The sequence below is a fragment of the Canis lupus genome, chromosome 29 (genome assembly GCF_003254725.2).
Source record: "Canis lupus dingo isolate Sandy chromosome 29, ASM325472v2, whole genome shotgun sequence".
Classification (NCBI taxonomy): Eukaryota; Metazoa; Chordata; class Mammalia; order Carnivora; family Canidae; genus Canis; species Canis lupus.
In genome coordinates, this window is record NC_064271.1 from 23241552 (window position 1) to 23264349 (window position 22798).

The 22798-nt window shown below is 35.9% G+C and overlaps 1 long non-coding RNA gene across 1 annotated transcript; it reads right to left on the reverse strand.

Moving 5' to 3' along the window:
* Positions 1-1180: 1180 nt before the first annotated feature.
* LOC112678408 (uncharacterized) lies at positions 1181-19396 on the reverse strand. Its single transcript, XR_003147550.3, has 3 exons — positions 19308-19396; positions 13071-13133; positions 1181-1286 (listed from the first exon to the last, which is right to left on the reverse strand). It is a non-coding gene; the product is annotated as an uncharacterized LOC112678408 (long non-coding RNA).
* Positions 19397-22798: the final 3402 nt, after the last annotated feature.

The following is a 22798-nucleotide window of genomic DNA, read 5'->3' on the forward strand; positions in this document are numbered from 1 at the left end:
GATCTCAAATTAGTAAGTTACAGTTGAGGTTTTAACGCTTTTTCCTGACCCCAAAGTTCACATTTATTCTTTGTGGTTGTGGCTGCTTTCAAGGATTGGGATAATTCAAGAAGATGGCATTGTGCCAAAGTCATTTTTTAAGTCTGAAGAAAATCAGGAAGATTCTGGGAAGTTTTATTTGTATATGTAATTTAATCTACTGGGACATATAAGACTCTTAGGCATTTCATTAAACAATTATTTATTAAACACCAATTAAGTGTCAGGCATTTTTTCTAGGTGAAGACAAAGCACTGAATCAGATACATGCTTGCAATGATACTGAGGAAATTCTTATCTAGTTCTGATTTAAGAAGTTAAACTGCCTAAATACTACTAAACAGTATTATTTAGGACAGAACACTATGAAGAAGTAGCTATCATGCCCTTTAAGCCCATCTGTGAATTCATCCCATTTAACCAGATGACAATAGGCTTACTACAACCTTATATCCTGTCTATATTCCACAGTGATTCTCTGGAACCCTATGATTAAGCATCCTGAGGTTTCTATCTATTCCAAGTAACTGGCTCTTATTACCAACTACTTCTGCGTCATTGCTTATCCAGTGTCAGTAACATTAGTACCCCAAATTCTAAGTATAATTTGGTTTTGCCTAAAACATTTTGCCTATAAACATTCAAAAGTTTTACAAGGTAACAGGCACAGCTTTGAAGGTATCTGGCCAGATTGCCATGGACCACAGCCACCCTTATTCTTCATCCCCATCCCTTCCCACAACTTGCTAAATTATATTTGCATGAATTCACTTACCTTCCAAGACATATCTACTTTTTTTCTGAGAGAATTCGAACCCTTTTTCAGATGCTCAGGTAGGAGGATCCACAGTGAAAATATCTAATAATCTGCTCACCTCCAACCTGGCTGCCTTCTAAGGGAAGACTGTTCTTATAGTTTCAGTAATGATCCTTACTACCATCCTCGCCCTGGACAGTTGGTTGATTCAAAATTCTATAACTTCTACTCTAAGTATGGTAGCCAGTATGGTTTATCGGTACTATTCATTTGCATATAGTATTTTGAAACTCAGAATTTAAATTTCAAGAATAGAAATTATTTGAAAGAATGGTCAACTCTAGGTCAGGATTGAAATATAAGAGAACATATGAATGTTACTTGCCAGTGTTTACAGAAGTCCTGAGATATTTTGGAGCTCCCATGGTTTTATTTTTCAGCCTTCCCTCTAAAGTCTGTTGACAAAATGACTTCAGTCCCAAAAGGCGTCCTTCACCAGGTAGAGAAAGAAATTCCAAGATATTCTAAGTATCACTGTATATTTAATACAATCCCGATAAGTCTAATAAACTGAGATAATGAGATCTGGAAGATGAAAAATTAGAACATAGAAGCATTTTAAAGCTTTACAGCTAAGTAAAAAAGCTGCCCTTATATGGACAATTCTCTTAAATTCCCATTTCTTCCGTTGTAGTACTAAGCAACTGATAATACAGTTTAGGGAAAATGGATTCAGTAATCTCTATCATTTTAAGTGGCTTCTTTTAGTCAACAAACAAATGAGGTTAAAAAGTCTCTCTTAAAAACAATATTTTTGAGAAAGGACTTTTCATTAGAATAGATTTTTTAATCCCAGATCTAAATAATATTACTATAATCCATAAGTAAGTCCTAATGAAGTACTAGAAATCAACAGTGGTCAATCTCAGGATCCTTCCAGCTATTGGGTTGATATGTTCATTGTTTAGTTTGCTTTTGATAAATTACAGGATAAAAAAGAAATCAGTATTACTTGTTAAGAAGTGAGAAGTGAAAATCCTTAGATACTGATTTAGGTTCTCTTGAGCCACTTTATGGAGCTTCAAGAATGATTTGGAAATTTTATAGAAAAGACATTTTATACATTTTTTTGTCATTTCCTTTGGTGTAGAATTGCATTTTTTTGAATGTCATATTTAAAAATATTTTTCAAAAATAGTGCTGAGATTTTAGTAGTGGGATTTAAGGATTAAATGGATTACAGATTTTTAAAAAAGGAAATTGGCGGGGTATAAACTCAAGATGTATTGATCTTAGTTTTTCCACTGTGAACACAGTTTATTATCACTAGACACTTTGATTATACAATAACTTAGTTTTATGCATTTGATTTTCAAAACAAAAAATTACACAAAAATGAGATGAAAAAGTGTGTAATCTTTTGTGTTTGACTTTTTTTTTTTTTTTAACTTAGCCTAATGTTGAGGCTCTTTTCTGTTGTGTTTATTAGCAGTTTACTTTTATTGAGTCATAGTATTCCAATAGTGTAGATTTTTTTTTTTCATCTCTCTGGTGTAAAAGCTTAGGAGTGGAATTTCTGGGTTGTAGGATATAGGTAGAGTGTATATGGTAAGGTTTGGTAGGTAAGACACTGCCAGCCAAACTGTTTTCCAAGGTAGCTGTACCATTTCACATTCCATTGGCAATGCAGGAGTCTAGGAGTTCCAGATCAACAACACTTCATATTGTTAGTTGTTTGAATGTTATTCTGGGGGTATTAATATTACTACTATTGCTGCCACCACCACCACCCCTGGTAATTACTAATTTGCTAAAGTTTTAAATTATGGATTAGCACATGTCAAAAATATGCCTCTACTGAAAAGTCACAATAAAGGCAAATCTTATTCGAGCTCTCAGTCTGGTCAGCTACTAAAACAGACTTGGAATATATGAGCTGTAGTTTTATTGTATTAAAATATTTTCCTTTTCATAAGGTGAAATATTAAAGGGTAGTAGTTTCAGTTTGATAATTCAAATGCTGTCATTTTAATGTGTCTTACCATAAATCTATATTATAGGATTCTGTGTCATCCCTCATATCTTGGATAAAAATGCTTTGGTCTCCTTTCTAACTTGGAAATCATGTATGCATGTCTGTTTTTCTTCTGCTTCTTGGAGTGGGTTGGTAATAAAATTTTTACTCATTTTTTTACATTAGCATTCTTTCAATTCTATATTATACAAGGCAATCCAGCTGTTGGAAACTTTTTAATGATGTATAATATTCTCACAAAGCTTTCATTCTTTCACTTTTGTAGATGGAGTTTCACTAAATTAAGAAGTGAATGATCATATTTGACAGATAATGTTTAGAAGAAGTCTGTACAAAATTCTTCTGTTAGTAAAGGTACCTATCACTCACTATGATTATGATCTTGAAGTGATTATTTGTTTCAAAATAGTATGACCTGTAACAAGTATTTGACTTATTTATTATTTTAAAACTATGCAAGATGCTAGTTCCATAAGGAGTTTAAAATTCAGTGAAAGAGAAAACCCCCAAATCCTAGTAATTTAAATTAGTATATAGTGTAGACAGGAATCCTTTCTTTCTCTTGTTTTCTTGCATATGAAAAGAGCTTAGTATATCTGCCTATGGGGTTTCTTGTTTCTCCTGTGCAAAGAGACAGAGTGAACATTCTGCTAGTGAGCATTTGTTGTTGATTCACATTTCTTAGTTAGATGGAGTGAAAATACCATAGAACTTGAGCATGTGGGGTATGGTTATTCTGCTCTTTTTGCACCAACAGGAAGCAGAGGCCTAAGTACAATCCAACTGTGGACTTAAACTTTCTCTAGTATGGGCTGTCCCAAGGTGTGAGTAAAGGAATGAAAGGTAGCAGCATGCCCATGTGGGCTTTCTTTCTGAGCTGTTTCTTCTATCTGCCTTTATTAGTTAAGTAATGGTGACATTTTGGTTTCAATTGCTGACTATTGCCTTTTTCTAAGTTGACTCAACACCCATATGGGGAACTACATGTCATTTATTAGAACCCCACAAAGACTCTAACTAATGGTACACATCAGGAGCTGTATTGACATAAAAGAGGACTGTTAAATGACAGCTTATTAGTCACTGAAATATTTACTCTTACAGACTATCTCTTGAACTAGATTGTCAGTATGGAAGCTGTCTTCTTGTTCAAAGTTATTTTGTGCCCCTACCTGTGAGAAGGCTCTACATTTTGCACTATTGAGTTTGGTTGTGGCCTTGTGATTTACTTTGCCAACAATCTGTGAGTGGAAGTGACAGGGTACATTTCTGGACAGAGCCAGCACATGGTTTCTTACTTTTCCTTACTTCTGCAATCATGGAAGCATGTATTTAACAGGAGCCTCTGTCTAAGCCATGAAGACCATGTGGAACAAAGCCCCTTGAAAATTTGCGTTGGACATGCAACATGAGAATACATTTATTGCTTTAAGCTGCTGAGGTTTGGGAATTTGTTAGCACAGCATATATACTATACTGACTCACAGTTTCCTACTCCTTCTAAAAGAAATTTACTGGTCAAATACATTGTGACTTTGGATGTTAATGGGAGATCTCACTGTTTTTAAGAACAGTTTTGTCTGCAGTAGGCAAGGATAGGAAGGAGCTCTACATTAAATGGAAGTTTTTATCATATAACATATACCTATTTCTGAGGAGTCAAATGAGCCATTCATGTTTGTTTATATCAGATTACCCAGTAGAGATCAGAATGTATGTGAACTGCCACAGGCAACTACGTGTTGATAGTGGAGTAAGCAAAAGGAACTAAAAGCTGGGGAGGGCATAGGTAATTAAGAGCATGACCACTGTCCAAAAATGATGACTTCTGAGTGAGTGGTGGTTTCAAAAGAGAGAGAGAGAAAGAGAGAGAGAGAGAGAGAGAGAGAGAGAGAGAAATCTGCAAATAATCTAGTTAGCAAGCCCTAACACATTCCGTTTGGTTAGAATTCATAATTGACTGTTTATATGTATCCTTACTTTATTCTCCTTTAGCTATACTTGACATTTTTATTTTTCCTTTTGTATTATGTTGATTTTCAAAAATACAAATACTAGCACATTAGAACTTGTAAGGCAACTAAGAAACATGTTCAATGTTTTATAAGTGTTCGGTTTATGATACCTTCTCTAGTTTTCTTAATTTTAGTCTCACATTACTGGCACACCAAATCACAATGCAAAAGGGCAGATGTTGAGTTTCTGATGTTTATCTTTAAGTGCTTTATCTCTATTTGATATGGCACACACATCAATGAGATGAAGGATAAACATCATGATCATCACCATAGATGCAGAAAAAACATTTGACAAAATTCAACATTTATTCATGATAAAAACTCTCAACAAAGTGGGCTTAAAGGGAACTGACCTCAACATAGTAAAGGCCATATATGGCAAATCCACAGCTAACATAATGGTAAAAAACTAAAAGCTTTTCCTCTAATATCCATAAAAAGACAAGGATACCCACTCTTGCCACATATACAATATAGTATTGGGAAGTTCTAAGCAGAGAAATTAATTAGGTGAGAAAAATCAAACAAAAGGTATTCAGAAAGTAAAACTGTCACTATTTGTAGATTATATTATATACAGAACTTCCTAAAGATTCCACCAAAAGATTGTCAGATCTAATAAATTCATTAAAATTTCTGAACATAAAAAAAAATCAATAAACAAAAATCCGTATTTCTCTACACTAATAGCAAACTATAAGAAAGAAATTCAGAAAGCTCAACTTAAAATTGCATCAAAAAGAATAAAATGCCCAGGAATAATTTTAACCAAGGGGTAAAAGATATGTACTCTGAAAACTATTAGAAAACAATGAATGAAAATAAGTCACAATTAAATGCAAAGAGATTCTTCCAACCCATTAGTGTGGAATATTGTTAAAGTGTCCATAATATCCAAAGCAATCTATAGATTCAATGAAATCTCTATTAAAATTCTAATGACATTTCTGGCAAAAATAAAACAATCTCATAATTTATATGGAATCATGAAAAACTCAGTAGTCAAAGAAATTTTAAGAAGAACAAAGCTGGAGGCATCACACTTCCTGATTTCAAGTTGTGTTATAAAGCTATAGCTCAAAATGTATTATTACAAAAAGATACAGAGCACCTGGGTGGCTCAGTCCTTAAGGGTCTGCCTTCAACTCAATCCATGGTCCTGGGATTGAGCCTTACATTGGCCTTCCTGCTTGGTGGGGAGCCTGCTTCTCTCTCCTTTTGCCACTTTCCCTGCTTGTGCTTGTGCTCTCTCTCTGTGAAATAAATAACTTTTTTTTTGAGGGGGGGATTGATATAGATCAGTAGAACAGAAAAAAGAGCCCAGAAATAAATCCATGCAATATGGTAAATTAATTAATGAAAAAGGAACTAAAAATATAAAAGGGAAAGAATAGCCTCTTCAATAAATGGTGCTGGGAAAATTGGACAGTCACATGTAAACTAATCAAACTGGACCACTTTCTTACACCATATTCCGAAACTCAAAATGGATAAAAGACTTGAACACAATATATTTGAAATCATAGAACTTCTATACAAAAACCTAGTAGTAAGCTCCTTGATATCAACCTTAGCCATGAATTTTTTGGATTTGACAACAAATGCAAAAGCAACAAGAGCTAAAATAAGTAGGACTATATTAAGTTTAAAAACTTTTTCACAACAAAGCAAACCAACAAAGTGGTTAAAAAGGCAACCTACTGAATGAGAGAAAATATTTGCAAATCATATCTGTTAAGGGGTTAATAACCAAGGTAAAGAGCAATTCAATAGCAAAAATTCAACAATGAATTAAAAATAGGCAGAGGATCTGAGTAGACATTTTTCCAAAGAGGGCATGCAGATGGCCAACAGGTATATGAGAAGGTTCTCAACACCACTAATCAGAGAAGTTTAAATCAAAATACAAGGGGATAGCACTTTACACCTGTTAGAATGTCTATTATCAAAAAGAATTAACAAGCGTTGGTGAGGAAATGGAGAAAGGGAGACCTTACACACTGCTGGTAGAAATGTAATTTGGTGCAGCCCCTATGGAAAACAGTATGGAGGTTTCTAAAAATTAGATATAGGACTACCACATGATCTAGCAATTTCATTTCTGGGTATTTATCTAAAGAAAATTAAAACACTAACTCAAAAGACATATGCACCCCATGTTCATTGCAGTGTTATTTATAATAGTCAAGACATGGATGCAACTTAAGTGTCCATCTATGGACAATTGATAAAAAAATCTGATATATATGTACAATGGAATATTTAATCATAAAAAGGAAATATTGCCATTTGCAGCAGCTTGGAGAGACACTGAGGACATCATGCTAGATGAAGTGTCAGACAAAGAGAGATACTATAGGATCTCACTTATATGTGCAATCTAAAACAAAAATAATAGCCTTTTAGATACAGAGAATAGATTGGTGGTTGCCAAAAATGGGGATAGATGGGCAATATTGATGAAGTGAATCAAAAGGCCAAATTTCCAGTTATAAGTCAGTCATTGGTGTTGTAAAAGAATCCAAGATAGTGATGTAGGAAGACTGTGAACTCACCTCTTCCATTAAAACACCGAATCTATACCTATATAAAAAGCAATTCCTCCTCAAGAACTGAGGCTGTCTGAATAGCTTCTGCACAGCAAAAGAGAGACACTACCTAGAGAACAAAAGGAGACATGGAGACACGGCAAGGATGAAAACCCTACCCCTGATGCTGCTGTGAACTGCAGTGGGAAAGGATAGCACTGAGGGACTGGGAACAGTCATCTGGTCTGGAGCATAGAAGGGAAAAAAGAAGTGCTGTGTTTACATGGGCAACTAAAATTAAAGGAACCAGCTCCTAGAGCAGCTGCCAAATGGTGGAAGAACTGCAGAAATGCTCTCTAGGATCAGAGGTGCTAGCTAGTGCTATTATTTTTGTTCCCCTTCCATCCCGATAGCTTAGACAGAAGCAGGGTCCAAACACTAAAGTTGGACTGCCACCTCAGTGAGCCCCAGGCCTCTAGCCCACACTGCCATATGAAAGCAGCCCCCATAGTCGATGCCCATGTAAGCTCTAGCCAGCTCACTAAGGTGGTCCTAGTGTGGCACACACTGGACCATTCTTGGACAGCTTCAGCTGTGGACACACTTGGAACATTCTTGGACAGCTTCAGCCATGTTTCCAAGGCAACATAAATGAAAAGCACCAGGACATTTTAGGCCTATACTCACAACTCCAAATCACTTACCAGGGCACCTCCCCACCCCACAAAGAGCGCCAAGCCCCCCCAGCCTGCCATCACTTTAGTCCAGCCATGTAGCCAGGGTACACATAGTATGGAGTGCCCTAAGACTCCCTAGCCCATGGTCACTTAAGCTCCAACCATCCTGCCATGCTTCCCCCCGGAGCAGACCACCCAAGGACCTCTCAAGCTTACACCTGCTTCAGTTTCAGCTGTCCCACCAGGGTAACCTCAGTACAGAATGCCCCAGAACCTTCAGTTCACACTTGGTACAGCTCCAGGCAGCCAGCCAAAGCTGCCAGATACACAGAGTCTACAAAGGGGGATGTTTCTATACAAGACCATTCCTTCTATACCAGAGGATGTAGATGTGCCACTTAATTCATAGACACAAACACAGAAAAGATAAAACAAAATGAGGATACAGAGGTATAAGTTTCAAATGGAAGAACAAGACAAATTCAGAAATTAAGCAATCTACCTGATAAAGCATTCAAAGTAATGGTCATAAAGATGCTCACCAGACTTGAGAGAGGAGTGGATGATTTCAGTGAAAATAAAGAGATAAAGAAAGAGCCAATAAGAGTTGAAGAACATAACTGAAATCAATTACCCTAGAAAGAATCAACAGTGGATTATGGAATACAGAAAAATGGATCAACAATCTGGAACAGGGTAATGGAAAGCACCAAAGCTGAAGAACAAGAAGAAAAATTAGGATAGGTTAAGGGATCTCTGGGGCAACATCAAATGTACTAAAAATGATACTATAGGGATCCCAGATGGAGAAGGGAGAAAGAAGCAGATAACTTATTTGAAGAAATACCTGAAAACTTCCTTAACCTGAGGAAGGAAAAAGACACTTAGATCCAGGAAGCACAGAGAGTCCCTAACAAGATGAACCCAATGAGGTCAACATGAAGATTCATAATATTTTAAATGTCAAAGAGTGAAAATAGAGAATTTAAAAGTAGCCAGAGAAAAGCAAACAGCTACAGACAGTAGTCCCCATAAATCAGCTTATTTTTCTGCAGAAAGACTGAAAGTCAAAAGGGAGTGGCATGATACATTCAAAGTTCTGAAAGGAAAAAACCTATAACTAGGAATAGTTTTCCGAGCATGGTTAGCATTCCGAATTGAAAGGTAAAGTTTCCCAGAAAAATAAGAGTTAAAGGAGTTCATTACCACTAAGCTAGCCTTACAAGAAATGTTAAAGGGAATTCTTTAACTGGAAAATAAAAGGCCATAACTAGTAGAAAACTATAGAAGGAAAAAAATTTCCCTGGTAAAAGCAAACATACCGCAAAGGCAGCAGTAGGTCAAACACTATAAAAGCTAGTATGAAGGTTAAAAGACAAAATTAGGAAAATAAATATCTAAATAGTTAAGGGACTAACAATGTAATAAAGAAGGCGTAAAATAGGACATGATATACATAATCATGGTAATAAGAGTAAAAATGTAGTGCTTTTAGAATGTGTTTGAACTTAAACACCCACTTAATATAGACTGCTATATATTTAAATGTAAATGTTATATATTTACTTCTATGTTTATTGTAGCATTATTTACCAAAGTCAAGATGTGGAAACAACCTAAGTGTCCATCAATAGATGAATGAATAAAGATATGGTATATATATGCAATGGAATATCACTCAGCCATATAATGGGTTCTTGGCATTTGCAACAACATAAATAGACCTATAGGGTAATATACTAAGTGAAAGAAGTCAGAGAAAGACCAATATGTAATTTCACTTACATGTGGAATCTGAAAAACAAAAATAAGATTTTATATATATATAGTCATCGGAATAGATGCAGAAAAAACATTTGACAAAAGTACAACATCTGTTCATAATAAAAGCTCTCACAAAGTGGGTTTAAAAGGAACATACTTCAACATAATAAAGCCCACATATGGAAAAATGCATCACTATTAGTATACCCACTTGTGAAAAACAGATTCTGAAAAATAGATTCTCTTCTAAGATCAGAAACAAGACAAAAGATACCTGCTTTCACTGTATTCACTTTTTTTTTTTTTTTGGCATAGCATTAGAATTCTAGCTACAGAAATCAGACTAGAAATGAAAGACTTTGGTATTGGTAAAGAAGTATAAGGGTTACTAATTACAAATGACATAACACTATATAGAGAAAATGTTAGACTCCATCAAAAAACTACTAGAACTGATATATGAATTCAGTAAAGTGGCAGGATACAAAATATACAGATATCTGTTGTATTTTTATATACTAATAATGAAGTAGCAGAAGAAATTAAGAAAACAATTCCATGAATGGATAAAGCAACTTGTAAAAGAAAAGAGTTGATGGTATCACAATGATTTCAAGACATACTACAAAGCTGTAATAATCAAAATATCATGGTATGGCATGGTAGCGGCACAAGAATAGACACATAGATTAATAGAACAGAATGGAGAGCCCAGTAATAAATCCATACTTATAAGTTAATGAATCTGCAACAGAAAACACAAGGATAAACAATGGGGAAAAGACCATCTCTTCAACAAATGATGCTGGGAGAACTGGACAACTACGTCAAAAGAATGAAATTGGACCATTTTCTTACATCATATATAAAAATAAACTCAAAATGTATTGAAGATCTAAATGTGAAACCTGAAAATATAGAACTTAGGAAACATAGGGAGTAATTTCTTTGACTTTGGCATAGAAAAACATTTTTTTCTAGAGATGTTCCTCAGGCAAGGGAAACAAAAGCAAAATTAAACTACCAGGACTACACCAAAATGAAAAGGTTTTGCACAGGGATGGAAACCATCAACAAAAAAGACCCTTCTGAATGGAAGAAGATATTTGCAAATGATATATCCATTAAGGGGTTAATATTCAAAATACTTAAGTGACTTGGGCAGAGGACCCAAATGGACATTTTTCCAAAGAATACCTACAGGTGTCCAACAGATATGTGAGAAGATGCCCAACATTGCTAATCATCAGGGAAATACAAATCAGAACCACAATGATACACCACCTCACAGCTGACAGAATGGTAGCATTAACAAAACAAGTGTTGGCCAAGCTGTGGAGCAAAAGGAACCCTCATGCACTATTGGTAGAAATATAAATGGGCACTGTCACTATGGAAAATAGTGTGGGGGTTTTTCAGAAAATTAAAAATAGCAATACCACATGATCCAGTAATTCCAGTATTGGGTATTTACCCAAAGAAAAGGAAAACAGTAATTTGAAAAGATATGTACATCCCTATGTTTACATTATTTGCAATAGGAAAGATATGGGAGTAGTCCAAATGTCCATCTACGAACTGGGAAAGCAGTGGTGTATATGTACAGCGGAATATTACTCAGCCATTAGAAATGAGATCTTGCTATTTGCAACAACATGGATGGACCTAGAGATTCAACATTAAGTAAAAAATGTTAGAGAAAAAGAAATACCATAGGATCTCTCTTATATGTGGAATTTGAGAAACAGAGAAAGAAAGAAAAAAAAAAGACAAAAACCCCTCTCTGAAACAGAAAACTGGTTGTTTCCAGAGGGGAGGGGAAGTATGTGTGTGTGGGGGGGGAGGGGGATGATTGAACTGGATAAAGGGAACTAAGAGTACACTTGTCATGATGGGCCCATGAGGAGTAATGCATAGAATTACTGAATCATATTGTAGATTTGGAAGTATAAATTATACTCCAATTAAAAAAGGACCACCATCATGATAGTTAAGAGATATAAAATATATAAAGTTCACGATGTAATATACAGCCTGGTAACTGGAGTTAATACTGTATTACATATTTAAAAGTTGCTAAGAGTAGATTTAAAAAATTCTCATCACACACACAAAAAATCTGTGTTAATGATGGAGGTTACATTAGATTTACTGTGGTTATTTCTCAATATACAAAAATTGAATCATTATTTTTTTTACCTGAAACTAATAATGTATTTGAATTATGCCTCAATAAAAAGGAAAAGCTCAATTAAAATGGATTATTGAGGATAGTTTTGTTGGAAGAAGTTATATTTGAGTTCTGATTGTCCTGGACTACTAAACAAAGCCATAGATAATATAGTCTTACACATGCAAATAGAGGTACCTCAGAACCAGTTTTTTGTAAACTGCAGTTGGCCCCTACCTCCACCAGGAGGCTAAGGGGTAGAGGGTACATTTCTATTGAGACAGTTATTTTGGGGGTATATAAAAATAAGGAGCATAGACAGACTTTTTCTTCATCTTAAGTCCAGTGATTTCAGAGAACTTTGGTGCCCATCAGCTTGGTGCTTTAAGGGGGCTAATATCAGACTCTGTTCTCATGAAAAATCTCTAGGGGAGATCATGATTGGCTGCTGCTTAGATTGTAGAGGAAAGAAAATGGGTTGCAATATTTACACCAGGACAAAGGATGCTTGAGTGTTTCCCACTGACCATTTGAGGGCTACGTGGTAGAGTTAAAATGAGGGATCATCTTTGATCCTGCTTAAGAGGATATTCTAGAGAGGCAATGTGACTCTACCAGAGAGGACTGCCTACTTCTGGGCTGGGAAGAAAGATAAGCAAATGATGGAGAGGCAGATTTACCGAAGTCAAGGAAACCATATTTGGAAGTTCTCTTTATAGGGAAGGGCCTATAAAGACTCCATTCATTCCATCAGGCCCAAAGATAATCAATTCTGAATATATGATAATCCTTGAGGACACCAAGGTCACCTGAAGACAATACCAATAAAGTAAAACCCTTCCTTCCTCTCTACCTAGAAACAGTAGCATAAGTAGGGGAGAGGGGCACATGGGCTTTGGTGCTTATGAAGTACCACAGGAATGTGACTGCAAATTCTGATACAACCACTATAGCATATAGAGACAGTCAATGCCAACTGCCCAGATGCCATTTCCCCTTTAATACTGTTAACCTCATCCTCCTTAGGGAAATGGATAGGGAAGAAGGGTTATAAGACTAAAAAGGAAAGAAGCCAACCATACCCTTTTCCACAATTGCAAGCTTCCTACTGCAGAAGCACCAGGCTTATGTGATGAGAAATTAACCTGTAAACAAAGTTTAGAATTTTACATGCCGCACTACATTGGGTCTCATGATTCCTCTGATAACTCTTCTGGGACTTTTCATTTGTCACAATTAAAACCAACATCCTTTTCAAACCAACATCCTTTTCACTGGCCTACAACCCTGACTCTTACAGAGTGGTCCATGGATAATTCCTTCTCCCTTGAATGCTCTTTCCCAAATGTTTATACACTCACTTTTATCCTAGGCTTTTCTTCCTCTTTATTTTTATTTATTTTTTTAAATAAATTTATTTTTTATTGGTGTTCAATTTACCAACATACAGAATAACACCCAGTGCTCATCCCGTCAAGTGCCCCCCTCAGTGCCCGTCACCCATTCACCCCCACCCCCCGCCCCCTCCCCTTCCACCACCCCTAGTTCGTTTCCCAGAGTTAGGAGTCTTTATGTTCTGTCTCTCTTTCTGATATTTCCCACACATTTCTGGCCTGTATTTAAAATTGCATCTCTATATGCCATACTCCTAACTTCCCTTATTCTGATTTTTCCCCTTAATATTTAACACATTAACATATGGTAGAATTTACCTATTATGTTTCTTGTCTGTCTTCTGAGACTATAATCCCCAAAGGCAGGGATTTTTGTTTTGTCTACCACTGTTTCCTTTTAGAATAATGCTTGCCACATAATAGGGGCTTAATAAATGCACTGAGGTGATGTGTTGGACAAACTGTTCAAGTTTTATTTTTAATTACCAATTTATCTAAGTGCTGCATATGATTAAGGGCAGGCAAAAATCTCTGTAAAGTATATTATTTTATTGGCATTTATGTTTTTGCCAGTAAGGCCTCTGAACAAAATATGCAGTTATTCTAACTGGAGAATGAGTTTTAACTCATTGTTGTTTTAGATCTTCCTTCATTGAAATTGTAGCAAACTATTTCATACTTACCCAAATGAACTTCTCTCCTGAGAGGCTAAGGAGATAAAGAAATTCCTCTAACAACTATATCAAACCTAGCGTCTGAAAGTTATGTGCACTGCCTTTTCCCCCAAGAAACTAACCTGATCTTTTACTTTGTTTTCATCCAAATTTGAATGTTTTCTTGTACAAACTCACTTGCTGTTGGCAAGTGGACCTTTTTCTAAGAAAGGCTAAATATGCTCATAAAAGAGATTCAAAGTACTTCTTGGACAACAAGTTTTATAAAACAGCATTTTGATGAGTTAAGTGTAAGTAAATCAGAAACAGATGGATTACATAGCTATTGAGACCCACACATTTAAAAAACAAGTGAAAAATTTGTGTTTTGTATTCTTAAATATAGAAATAACTTGTCTAGTTTGAAACTTTTCTAGTTTCTACTGTGTTTTGACTCAAAGTTCATGTTTTCCTGTGCTTTTTTGATGTGAAACATTTCCTATTTATAAACTTTCTTAATAACCTTTGCAGGGTAATCAAGTTGCTCTAGACTCCCAATTTTGAACCAAGGTAAACATTAATGCAATTAAGATACTCTAAAGTTATTCACATTTTCTTCTAATTTAATATAAGGGATGGCAAAGGCTTTGTTTTTAGTGTTTTGTTTAGTGGGAGTATTTTTTTGGTTACAAGGAATAGAGACATACACAGACTACTTTAAGAAATAGGTAGTCTATAAAGATAGAGACATGAAATTCATGTGCTTGGTCATAGCTACACACATGAACATCTCTAAGAGCATGATGGCAAATGGATGGCTAACAGCTGATCTTCCTCAAAGTTTTGCTAACGGCTTCTCTCTGCTCATCTGAACAATTTTTCCCCCTCATTTTGTTTATTATTGACCTCATAAATTCAGCCTCAAATGACCCACAGTAACTCCTGAGTTTTCTTTATAATTTTTAATCTCAGCTGCCACAGCTGTCGGCCTTAGACTCTATAGTTTTGAATTTTTGGAAGAGAACTCTGATCTAGCTTGATTTTTAATCCAGGTTGCTGATTACTCAATCATATGGCTGGGCTATCTGGTACAATCAGCTGTGATTGAGATAGCCTGGTTCCCTGTGTAAGAGTGAAGTGTATGGACAGGTATCAAGATTAGTGGCTCAAGTTTAAGTGTACCAAATACAAACTCCAGGATTCACCAGCCAGAACTGCTAGTAAAGTATTTGTCAAATATGTTCTTTGGGTAATAAATTATGTGTTACTCTTTTCAAGAAAAGAGATGTTTTAGATTTGAAATTTAGAACTCAAAAATATGGATGGCTTTCCAAGTACAGAATTCTATCTAATCTGTCTGGACTTTAAGAAACAACATCAATTATATGACTATTTAGGAGACTTGTGTTTGGAGATTGTTAATTATACTGTTTTAAATATAGTCTGTATTTTCCTAAGATCCTTGAATTTTTCCTTGAAAAAAATATTATTTGATCCATGCTAATTTCATAATGGGCTTTACATAAAAAAAAAATAAGACTTGAAAACCCATAGAAAATCCAACAAAAATCTGGTAACAATTGAAATATAGTTTCTATTTTGCCCAGAAAAGCAGAGGAGATAAATAATTTTAAATAGACAATTCTGATGCAGAAATTAGACAATAATCTGCTCCGTTATAAAGTTCAGGAAACCCATAAAAAATAATTTCCAGCATGGGAAAGCACACTGAATGAAACCAACAGGCAGACCGGAGTTCTGGCCTTGGCTTTGCCAGTTACTAGCTGGGCTATCTCATTTCTCTGGTAATAAGAATAAGCTTGGACTACATGCCAGCTTGAGTTCTTCCCGACACTAAAGAGAACTCTAAATAAGGGATATCCAGGGCTACTGGACATGGCTGTACAAGTGGTTTATTGCACATTTCTAAGAAGTGACATTCTAAGGATTCTTACTCTAGTGTTCCACCAAGTAAATACCTTTATTGGTAGTTTTATGAAGAATAAGATTCCTTGCCAAGAGCTCAAAGAAGATGGTGGAGTAGAAAGATCCCAATATCACTTCTTCCATGGACATACTGAGTAGCTACATTTACACAGCTAACTCTGTAAATAACCCGAAGACTGGTAAACCAGGCCTTCCACAGTTAACGATAGGCTGGAGGCCATCCTGATAATGGTGGGAGGGGAAGAGGGAAAGGGGTTGTCAACCAAACCCCTAGTGGACTAGCCACAAGTGAGAGGGACATGACAAGCACAGAGAAGTGAGAGGATCAGACCTCACACCAGACATCTTAGGTATTGGGACTTGCAAGTCCCCATAACATCTGGCTTTGGAAACCAGTGGGGCTTAACTTCAGACGCCTTAAGAGAAACAGCAGAGCTTAGCATCAGAAACTAAAACTTAATGAGCTTAATACTAGGGTATCCAGAGTGTGATGGGAAACTGCGTCTCCATCCTTAAAAAACCAGCATAGTAACTTGGCCAGAGACTAGCAAAGAAGAAACAGTTTGAAAAGAGCCTCGGAGTATATGTTAGAAAGATTTATGGACTAATCTTAAATTATGTGCTGGAGGGGCAGGGATCTTTAGGAGATTTTGCCAGGAACAAAAATGCTAAGGGGTGCCACTTCTGTTTCCTTCCCCCAGCCTAGATAGCTGGAGGCTTGCAAGATCCAGTTTTAATACTCTTCATCTACCTTGATAGCACTGAGTCCCTTCCCCTGTATTCTCCTGTGTACCTTCCCTATCTAACCTGCCCACCTCCGCAAGTTGTCCTTTCAAAGTGGTTCCTGCTTCACCATACCAGCTTGCAGCCAGCCTCTGCAAGGACCCATAACCACTCCAAGGGACTCTTGGAGGTAGTGGTGTGTGGGGGGGTTAACCTCACACACCTGTGGGCCTGAAGTTCCAGCAGCCTGGACATGCAGTAGTACAGAGACTAAGCCTAGCCCTTTGGTGTACCCACAACTATGCAGAGATGCTAATTATAGACTGCTAGGTTGACTGCTGCTCCCAACCACCAACAAGCCTCTCAAGAGTGCTGGGACCAATCCCTGCCCTGCAGGCAAAGCAGATCATTATAGCTGACTGGACTGAAGGTAATACTGGCTCAGCCATAACAGGAGATCATATGCAGCCCACAAAGAAGATGCTCCTGGAGTGAATGGTTCTGGAAACGGGATGGGGGAGTTATGCTACATGGCACCACAGGGTCTTTTATGTGCCAGGCCACTACTTTTAAGACCTAGAGACACAGCTGACCTACCTAGTACATAGAAATAAAGAAATAGACAAAGTGAGAAGATAGAAGAAATGTCCCAAACATAACATATAAAAATTATAGTAAAAAAGAGCTAAATGAAACATCTCAACAGTATACCTGATAAAGAATTCAAAATAATGATCAAAGATACTCAATGAATTTAAGAGTGAATCTCAGTGAGAACTTCAATAAGGAGATAGAAATTAAAAAAAAAAAAAAGAAAAAAACAGCTGAAGACAAATAGAATATTTTTTAAAAAAATTCAGTTATTTATTTATTCATGAGAGACAGAGAGACAGAGAAAGAGGCACAGACACAGGCAGAGGGAGAAAGCAGGCTCCATGCAGTGAGCCTGACATGGGACTTGATCCTGGATCTCCAGGATCACACCCTAGGCCAAAGGCAGCGCTAAGCCCCTGAGCCACCCCCCCCCCGGCCTGCCCATAATAACTGAATTTTTTTAAAAAAGAACACTACAGGGAATCTAGCAGATTAGAGAATGAAGAACAATGAAGAACAGGTCAGCAATTGTAAAGGCTAGGTAATGGAAAACACCCAAAATGAATAGAAAAAAAAAAAGAGTAGGTTAAGAGAACTCAGCAACATCACCAATTGTAATAATTTGTGCATTATAGGGAACTAAAAGGACAAGAGTGAGAAAAAGGGCAGAAGACCTATTTGAAGAAAGAGCTGGAAACTTTCCTAATCTGAGAAGGAAACATATCCAGATCCAGGAAGTACTGAGAGCCCCTAACAAGATAAGCCCAGGATATTAACATCAAGACATATAATAAGTAAAGTGGCAAAAATTAGTGATAAAAAATTTTAAAAGCAAGAGAAAAGAAAAACAGTTACATACAAGGGAACCCCATAAGGCTATCAGCTGATTTTTCAGTAGAAACTTTTTGGGCCAGAAGAGAATGGCATAATACATTCAATGTGCTGAAAACAAAACAAAACAAAAACAAAAACAAACCAATACCAAATCAAAACAAAACATCCTACAACTAAGAATACTCAACCCAGCAAGGGTATTATTCAAATAGAAAGAGCTAAAAGTTTTCCGGGTAAAAGTTAAGGAGTTCACCATCACTAAGCCAGTCTTACAAGCAATGTTAAAGGACTTCTTTAAATGGAGAATAAAAGCTATAAATAGAAAATTATGAGGGGATTTCACTCTTTGTTCACAAAATCAAACATATAGTGAAGGTAAATTAACCACTTACAAAGCCAGTATGGAGTTTAAAAACAAAGTGAATTCAATTATATCTACAAAAATTAGTCAAGAGATAGACAAAATGACAAAATATGATACACACAAAACATGGTGGGAGGTATAAAAATGTAATGCTTTAGGATGTATTTGAATTTAAGTGACCAGCAATATAAACTTCTGTGTGTATAAGATATATATACCCCCAATGATAACCACAAATTAAAAACCTAGGATATGCAAAAAATAAAGATAAGGAGTCTAAGAACAACACTAAAAAAAGCCATCAAATCACAAGGGAAGAGGGCAAGAGAAGAAAGGAACAGAGAACAGAAGAATTACATGAACAACTAGAAAACAACTAACGAAATGGCAATAAGTACATATAGATCAATAACTACTTTAAATATAAATGGAATAGATGCTATAATAAAAAGAAATAGGGAGATTGAGTGGATTAAAATGGATTAAAAAGACCCATTTATATACTGCCTACAACAGATTCATTTCAGACCTAAGAAACATACAAAGCAAAAGTGAAGGCATGGATAAACATTTCATCCAAATGAAAGTGAGGGAAAAAAAACCCCTGGGATAGAGTGCTTATATCAGACAAAGCCTATAGGGTGAGACAAAAAGGCACTACACAACAATAAAAGGAACAATGCAATAAGAGGATATGACAATTGTAAATATCAATGTACCCCAATATAGGAGCACTTAAATATAGAAGGCAAATACTAACAGAAATAAAAGGAGAAATTGATAATCCAATAGAGAATTTCAACATCTCACCTATATCAATGGATAGATCACCTAGACCTCCTTCCCCCCCCCCAAAAAAAAGTGAACAATGGCTTTGAATCACACACTGGACTAGATGGACCTAACAGATACAGTCCAAACATTCCATCCAAAAACAATACACATTCTTTTCACGTGTACATGGAACATTCTACAGGATAGATCACATGGTAGGCCACAACCAAGTCTTGATAAATTTAAGAATATTGAAATCATATCAAGCATTTTTACCAATCACAATAGTATGAAACTAGATATCAATGACAAAAAAATTCTGGAAAAAATATATGGAGGCTAAAAAACGTGCTATTCAAGAATGAATAGGCCAACTAAGAAATAAAAGAGGAAATTAAAAATACTTAGGACAAATGAAAATGAGTCCAAAATCTTTGGGATGCAGCAAAAACATTAAGAGGAAAGTATATAGTAACACAAGTCTACTTCAAGAAACTAGAAAAATCTCATGACCAAACCTTACACTCAAAGGAACTAGAAGACCAAGTCCAAAGCTAGTAGAAGGAGAGAAATAAGAAAGATTAGAGCATAAGTAAATGAAAGCCTAAAAACACAATAGAAAAAAAAATCAACAAAACCAAAGGCTGATTCTTTGAACAGATTAAAAAAAAATTGATAAACCTTTGGTCAGAGTCATCAGGAAAAGGAGAGAAAAAAAAAAAAAAAGATGCACCAAAAAGAAAAATATCTAGGAATTTAACCAATGATGTGAAAGACCTATATTCTGAAATCCTATGTATGCAACTGAAGATGACACAAATGGAAAAATATTCTATGTTCATGGATTGGAAAAATTAGTATTGTTAAAAATGCCCATACTACCCAAAGAAATCTACAGATTCAATGCAATCCCTTTCAAAATACCAATAGCGTTTTTAATAGAACTAGAAAAAGTCTCAAGTTTTTATAGAACCACAGAAGACCTTTAATAGCATAAGTAATCTTTTTCTAAAAAATATTTTATTTATTTATGAGAGAGAGGCAGAGACACAGGCAGAGGGAGAAGCAGGCTCCCCGCAGGGAGTCCCAGTGGGACTCAATCCCTGGACCCAGGATCACAACCTGAGCCGAAGGCAGACGCTCAACCACTGAGCTACCCAGGTGTCCCTAATAGCATAAGTAATCTTAAGAACAAAGCTGGAGGTATCACAATCCCAGATATCAAAATACACTGCAAAGCTATAATCATAACACTATAGTACCAGCACAAAAAGACACGTAGATCAATGCATTATGATGATAGACAGCCAAGAAATATGTACAATACCTATATAGTTAAACTATAACAAAGGAGGCAAAGAGTATACAATGGGGAGAAAAGTCTTTTCAGTAAATATTGTTGGGGAAAAAAGGACAGCTACATGCAAAAGAATGAAACTGAACCACTTTCTCACACCATACACAAAATAGACTCAAAGTAGTTTAAAGGCCTAAATGTGAGACCTGAAACCATAAATCTGCTGAAAGAAAACATAGGCAGTAATCTTTGGACACTGTCCTTAGCAACATATTTACAGTTATAATTCCTAAGGCAAAGGAAACAAAAGCAAAAGTGAATTATTAGCATTACACCAAAATAAGGCTTTGCTGAGCAAAGGATACCATTGACAAAACAAAAAGGCAACCTACTGAATAGGAAGAGATATTTGCAGATCATATATTTGATAAGGGGTTAATATCCAAAATATGTAAAGAACTTATACAACTGAACACCAAAAAAAAAAAAACATTTAAAAATGGTTAGAGGAACTGAATAGACATTTATCCAAGATGACATATAGATGGCCAGACACATGAAAAGATGCTCTATATCCCAAGTGTTGGCAAGCATATGGAGAATATGGAACCCTCATGCATTACTGATAGGGATATTAATGGGTGCAGCCACAGTGGAAAAGTTTATGGGGGTTCCTCAAAAAATTGGAGAGAAATCTATGATCCATTAATTCTACTACTGGTAGTTACCTGAAGTAAACAAACACTAATTCCACAAGATATATGCACTCCAATGTTTATTGCATCATTATCTACAATATCAAGGATATGAAAGCAACCCAGGTATCCGTGGATAGAAGGATGGATAAATTGGTGTGTATACACACACACACACACACACGGACACACACACACTACTGTTTTACTCAGCTTTGGAAAAGATCAAGAGCGTGCCCTTTGCAACAACATGGATAGATCTAGAGGGTCTTAGGCTATGTGAAATAAATTAAAGACAAATACTACATGACTTCATTTATATATGCAATCTAACAAAAAGCAGACTTGTTAAATACAGAGAGCTGGTGGTTACCAGAGGGAAGATAGATGGGCAAAAGAGAAATGGAATTAAGAGGTACAAACTTCCAGTTATAAAACAAATGTCATTGTGATGAGAAGTACAGCATAGAGAATGTAATCAATACTGTAATATGGTATGGTAACATGATAATTATAGATATGCATAGAATTGTGGAATCACTATGCTGTACACCAAAAAGTATAAAATTGTACTTCAATAATGAAGAACAAGGATTTCTTCTACATCTTGTGTTATGTCCAACCAGAACTTAAAGTTCCGTTATTTATACAGTGGTTTTAATTTATACTTTAAAAAAATAGGAAAATTGGATTCTGATGGCAAAGTGAGCTTGCAATTGAGAAACAGAGGTATGTTTTCATACCTGCTTAAAAAAAAAAAAAGAATTGGGGTGTGTGAGTGGCTTAGTCAGGTAAGTGCCTTTGGCACAGGTCATGATCCCAGGATCCTAGCCCCACATCCTTCCTGCTCTCTGCTCAGTGGGGAGCCTGATTCTCCCTCTGCCTCCCATTCCCTCTGTTTGTGCACTCTCTCTCTCAAATAAATAAAATCTTAAAGAACTAAAAGCATCCCTATGTTGAACAACAGCTATTATCATAATCCAAGAAGAGATGCAAACTCATTATATCCAATTAACTCTTAAAGAACACACCTAGGCTCAAGACTAATTGCAAGAAAAAAAAAAGAGCAAATTATTGCCAGTGACAAAAATAAAGGTTTATCTTATCAATAAATAGATATAAACCCTAGAAAATGTAGATTGAAAACTTTCCCCTACTTTGGGGCATAATTACTCTAATCCATTCCAAGAAACACAAGATGTTCTCTCACAGCAAATCAAGCATTAGGAGACAATATCAGCTTTGAAACAGGAACTCCCTGAAAGCAGTCACTAACATTGGCATTTCTTTCTGGCTCTCAGAATTGAGATTATATTAGAACCTTTTTCAACTTCTTAGTAGTTGACTTGAGTAGTCATTTTCTCTCCCACAATAATGTCAACCACAAGCATCAGTTCACTTCTGTAAATATATCCATTGGTTATTTGCCTATTTAGATATTCCAAGGACATTGTAAAATCCCAATCTCTGGAAGAAGTAGACCAACAGAACCAGCCTTCTCTGTAAGAGGCGGTTCTCAGCAAAGTGTAATTTGA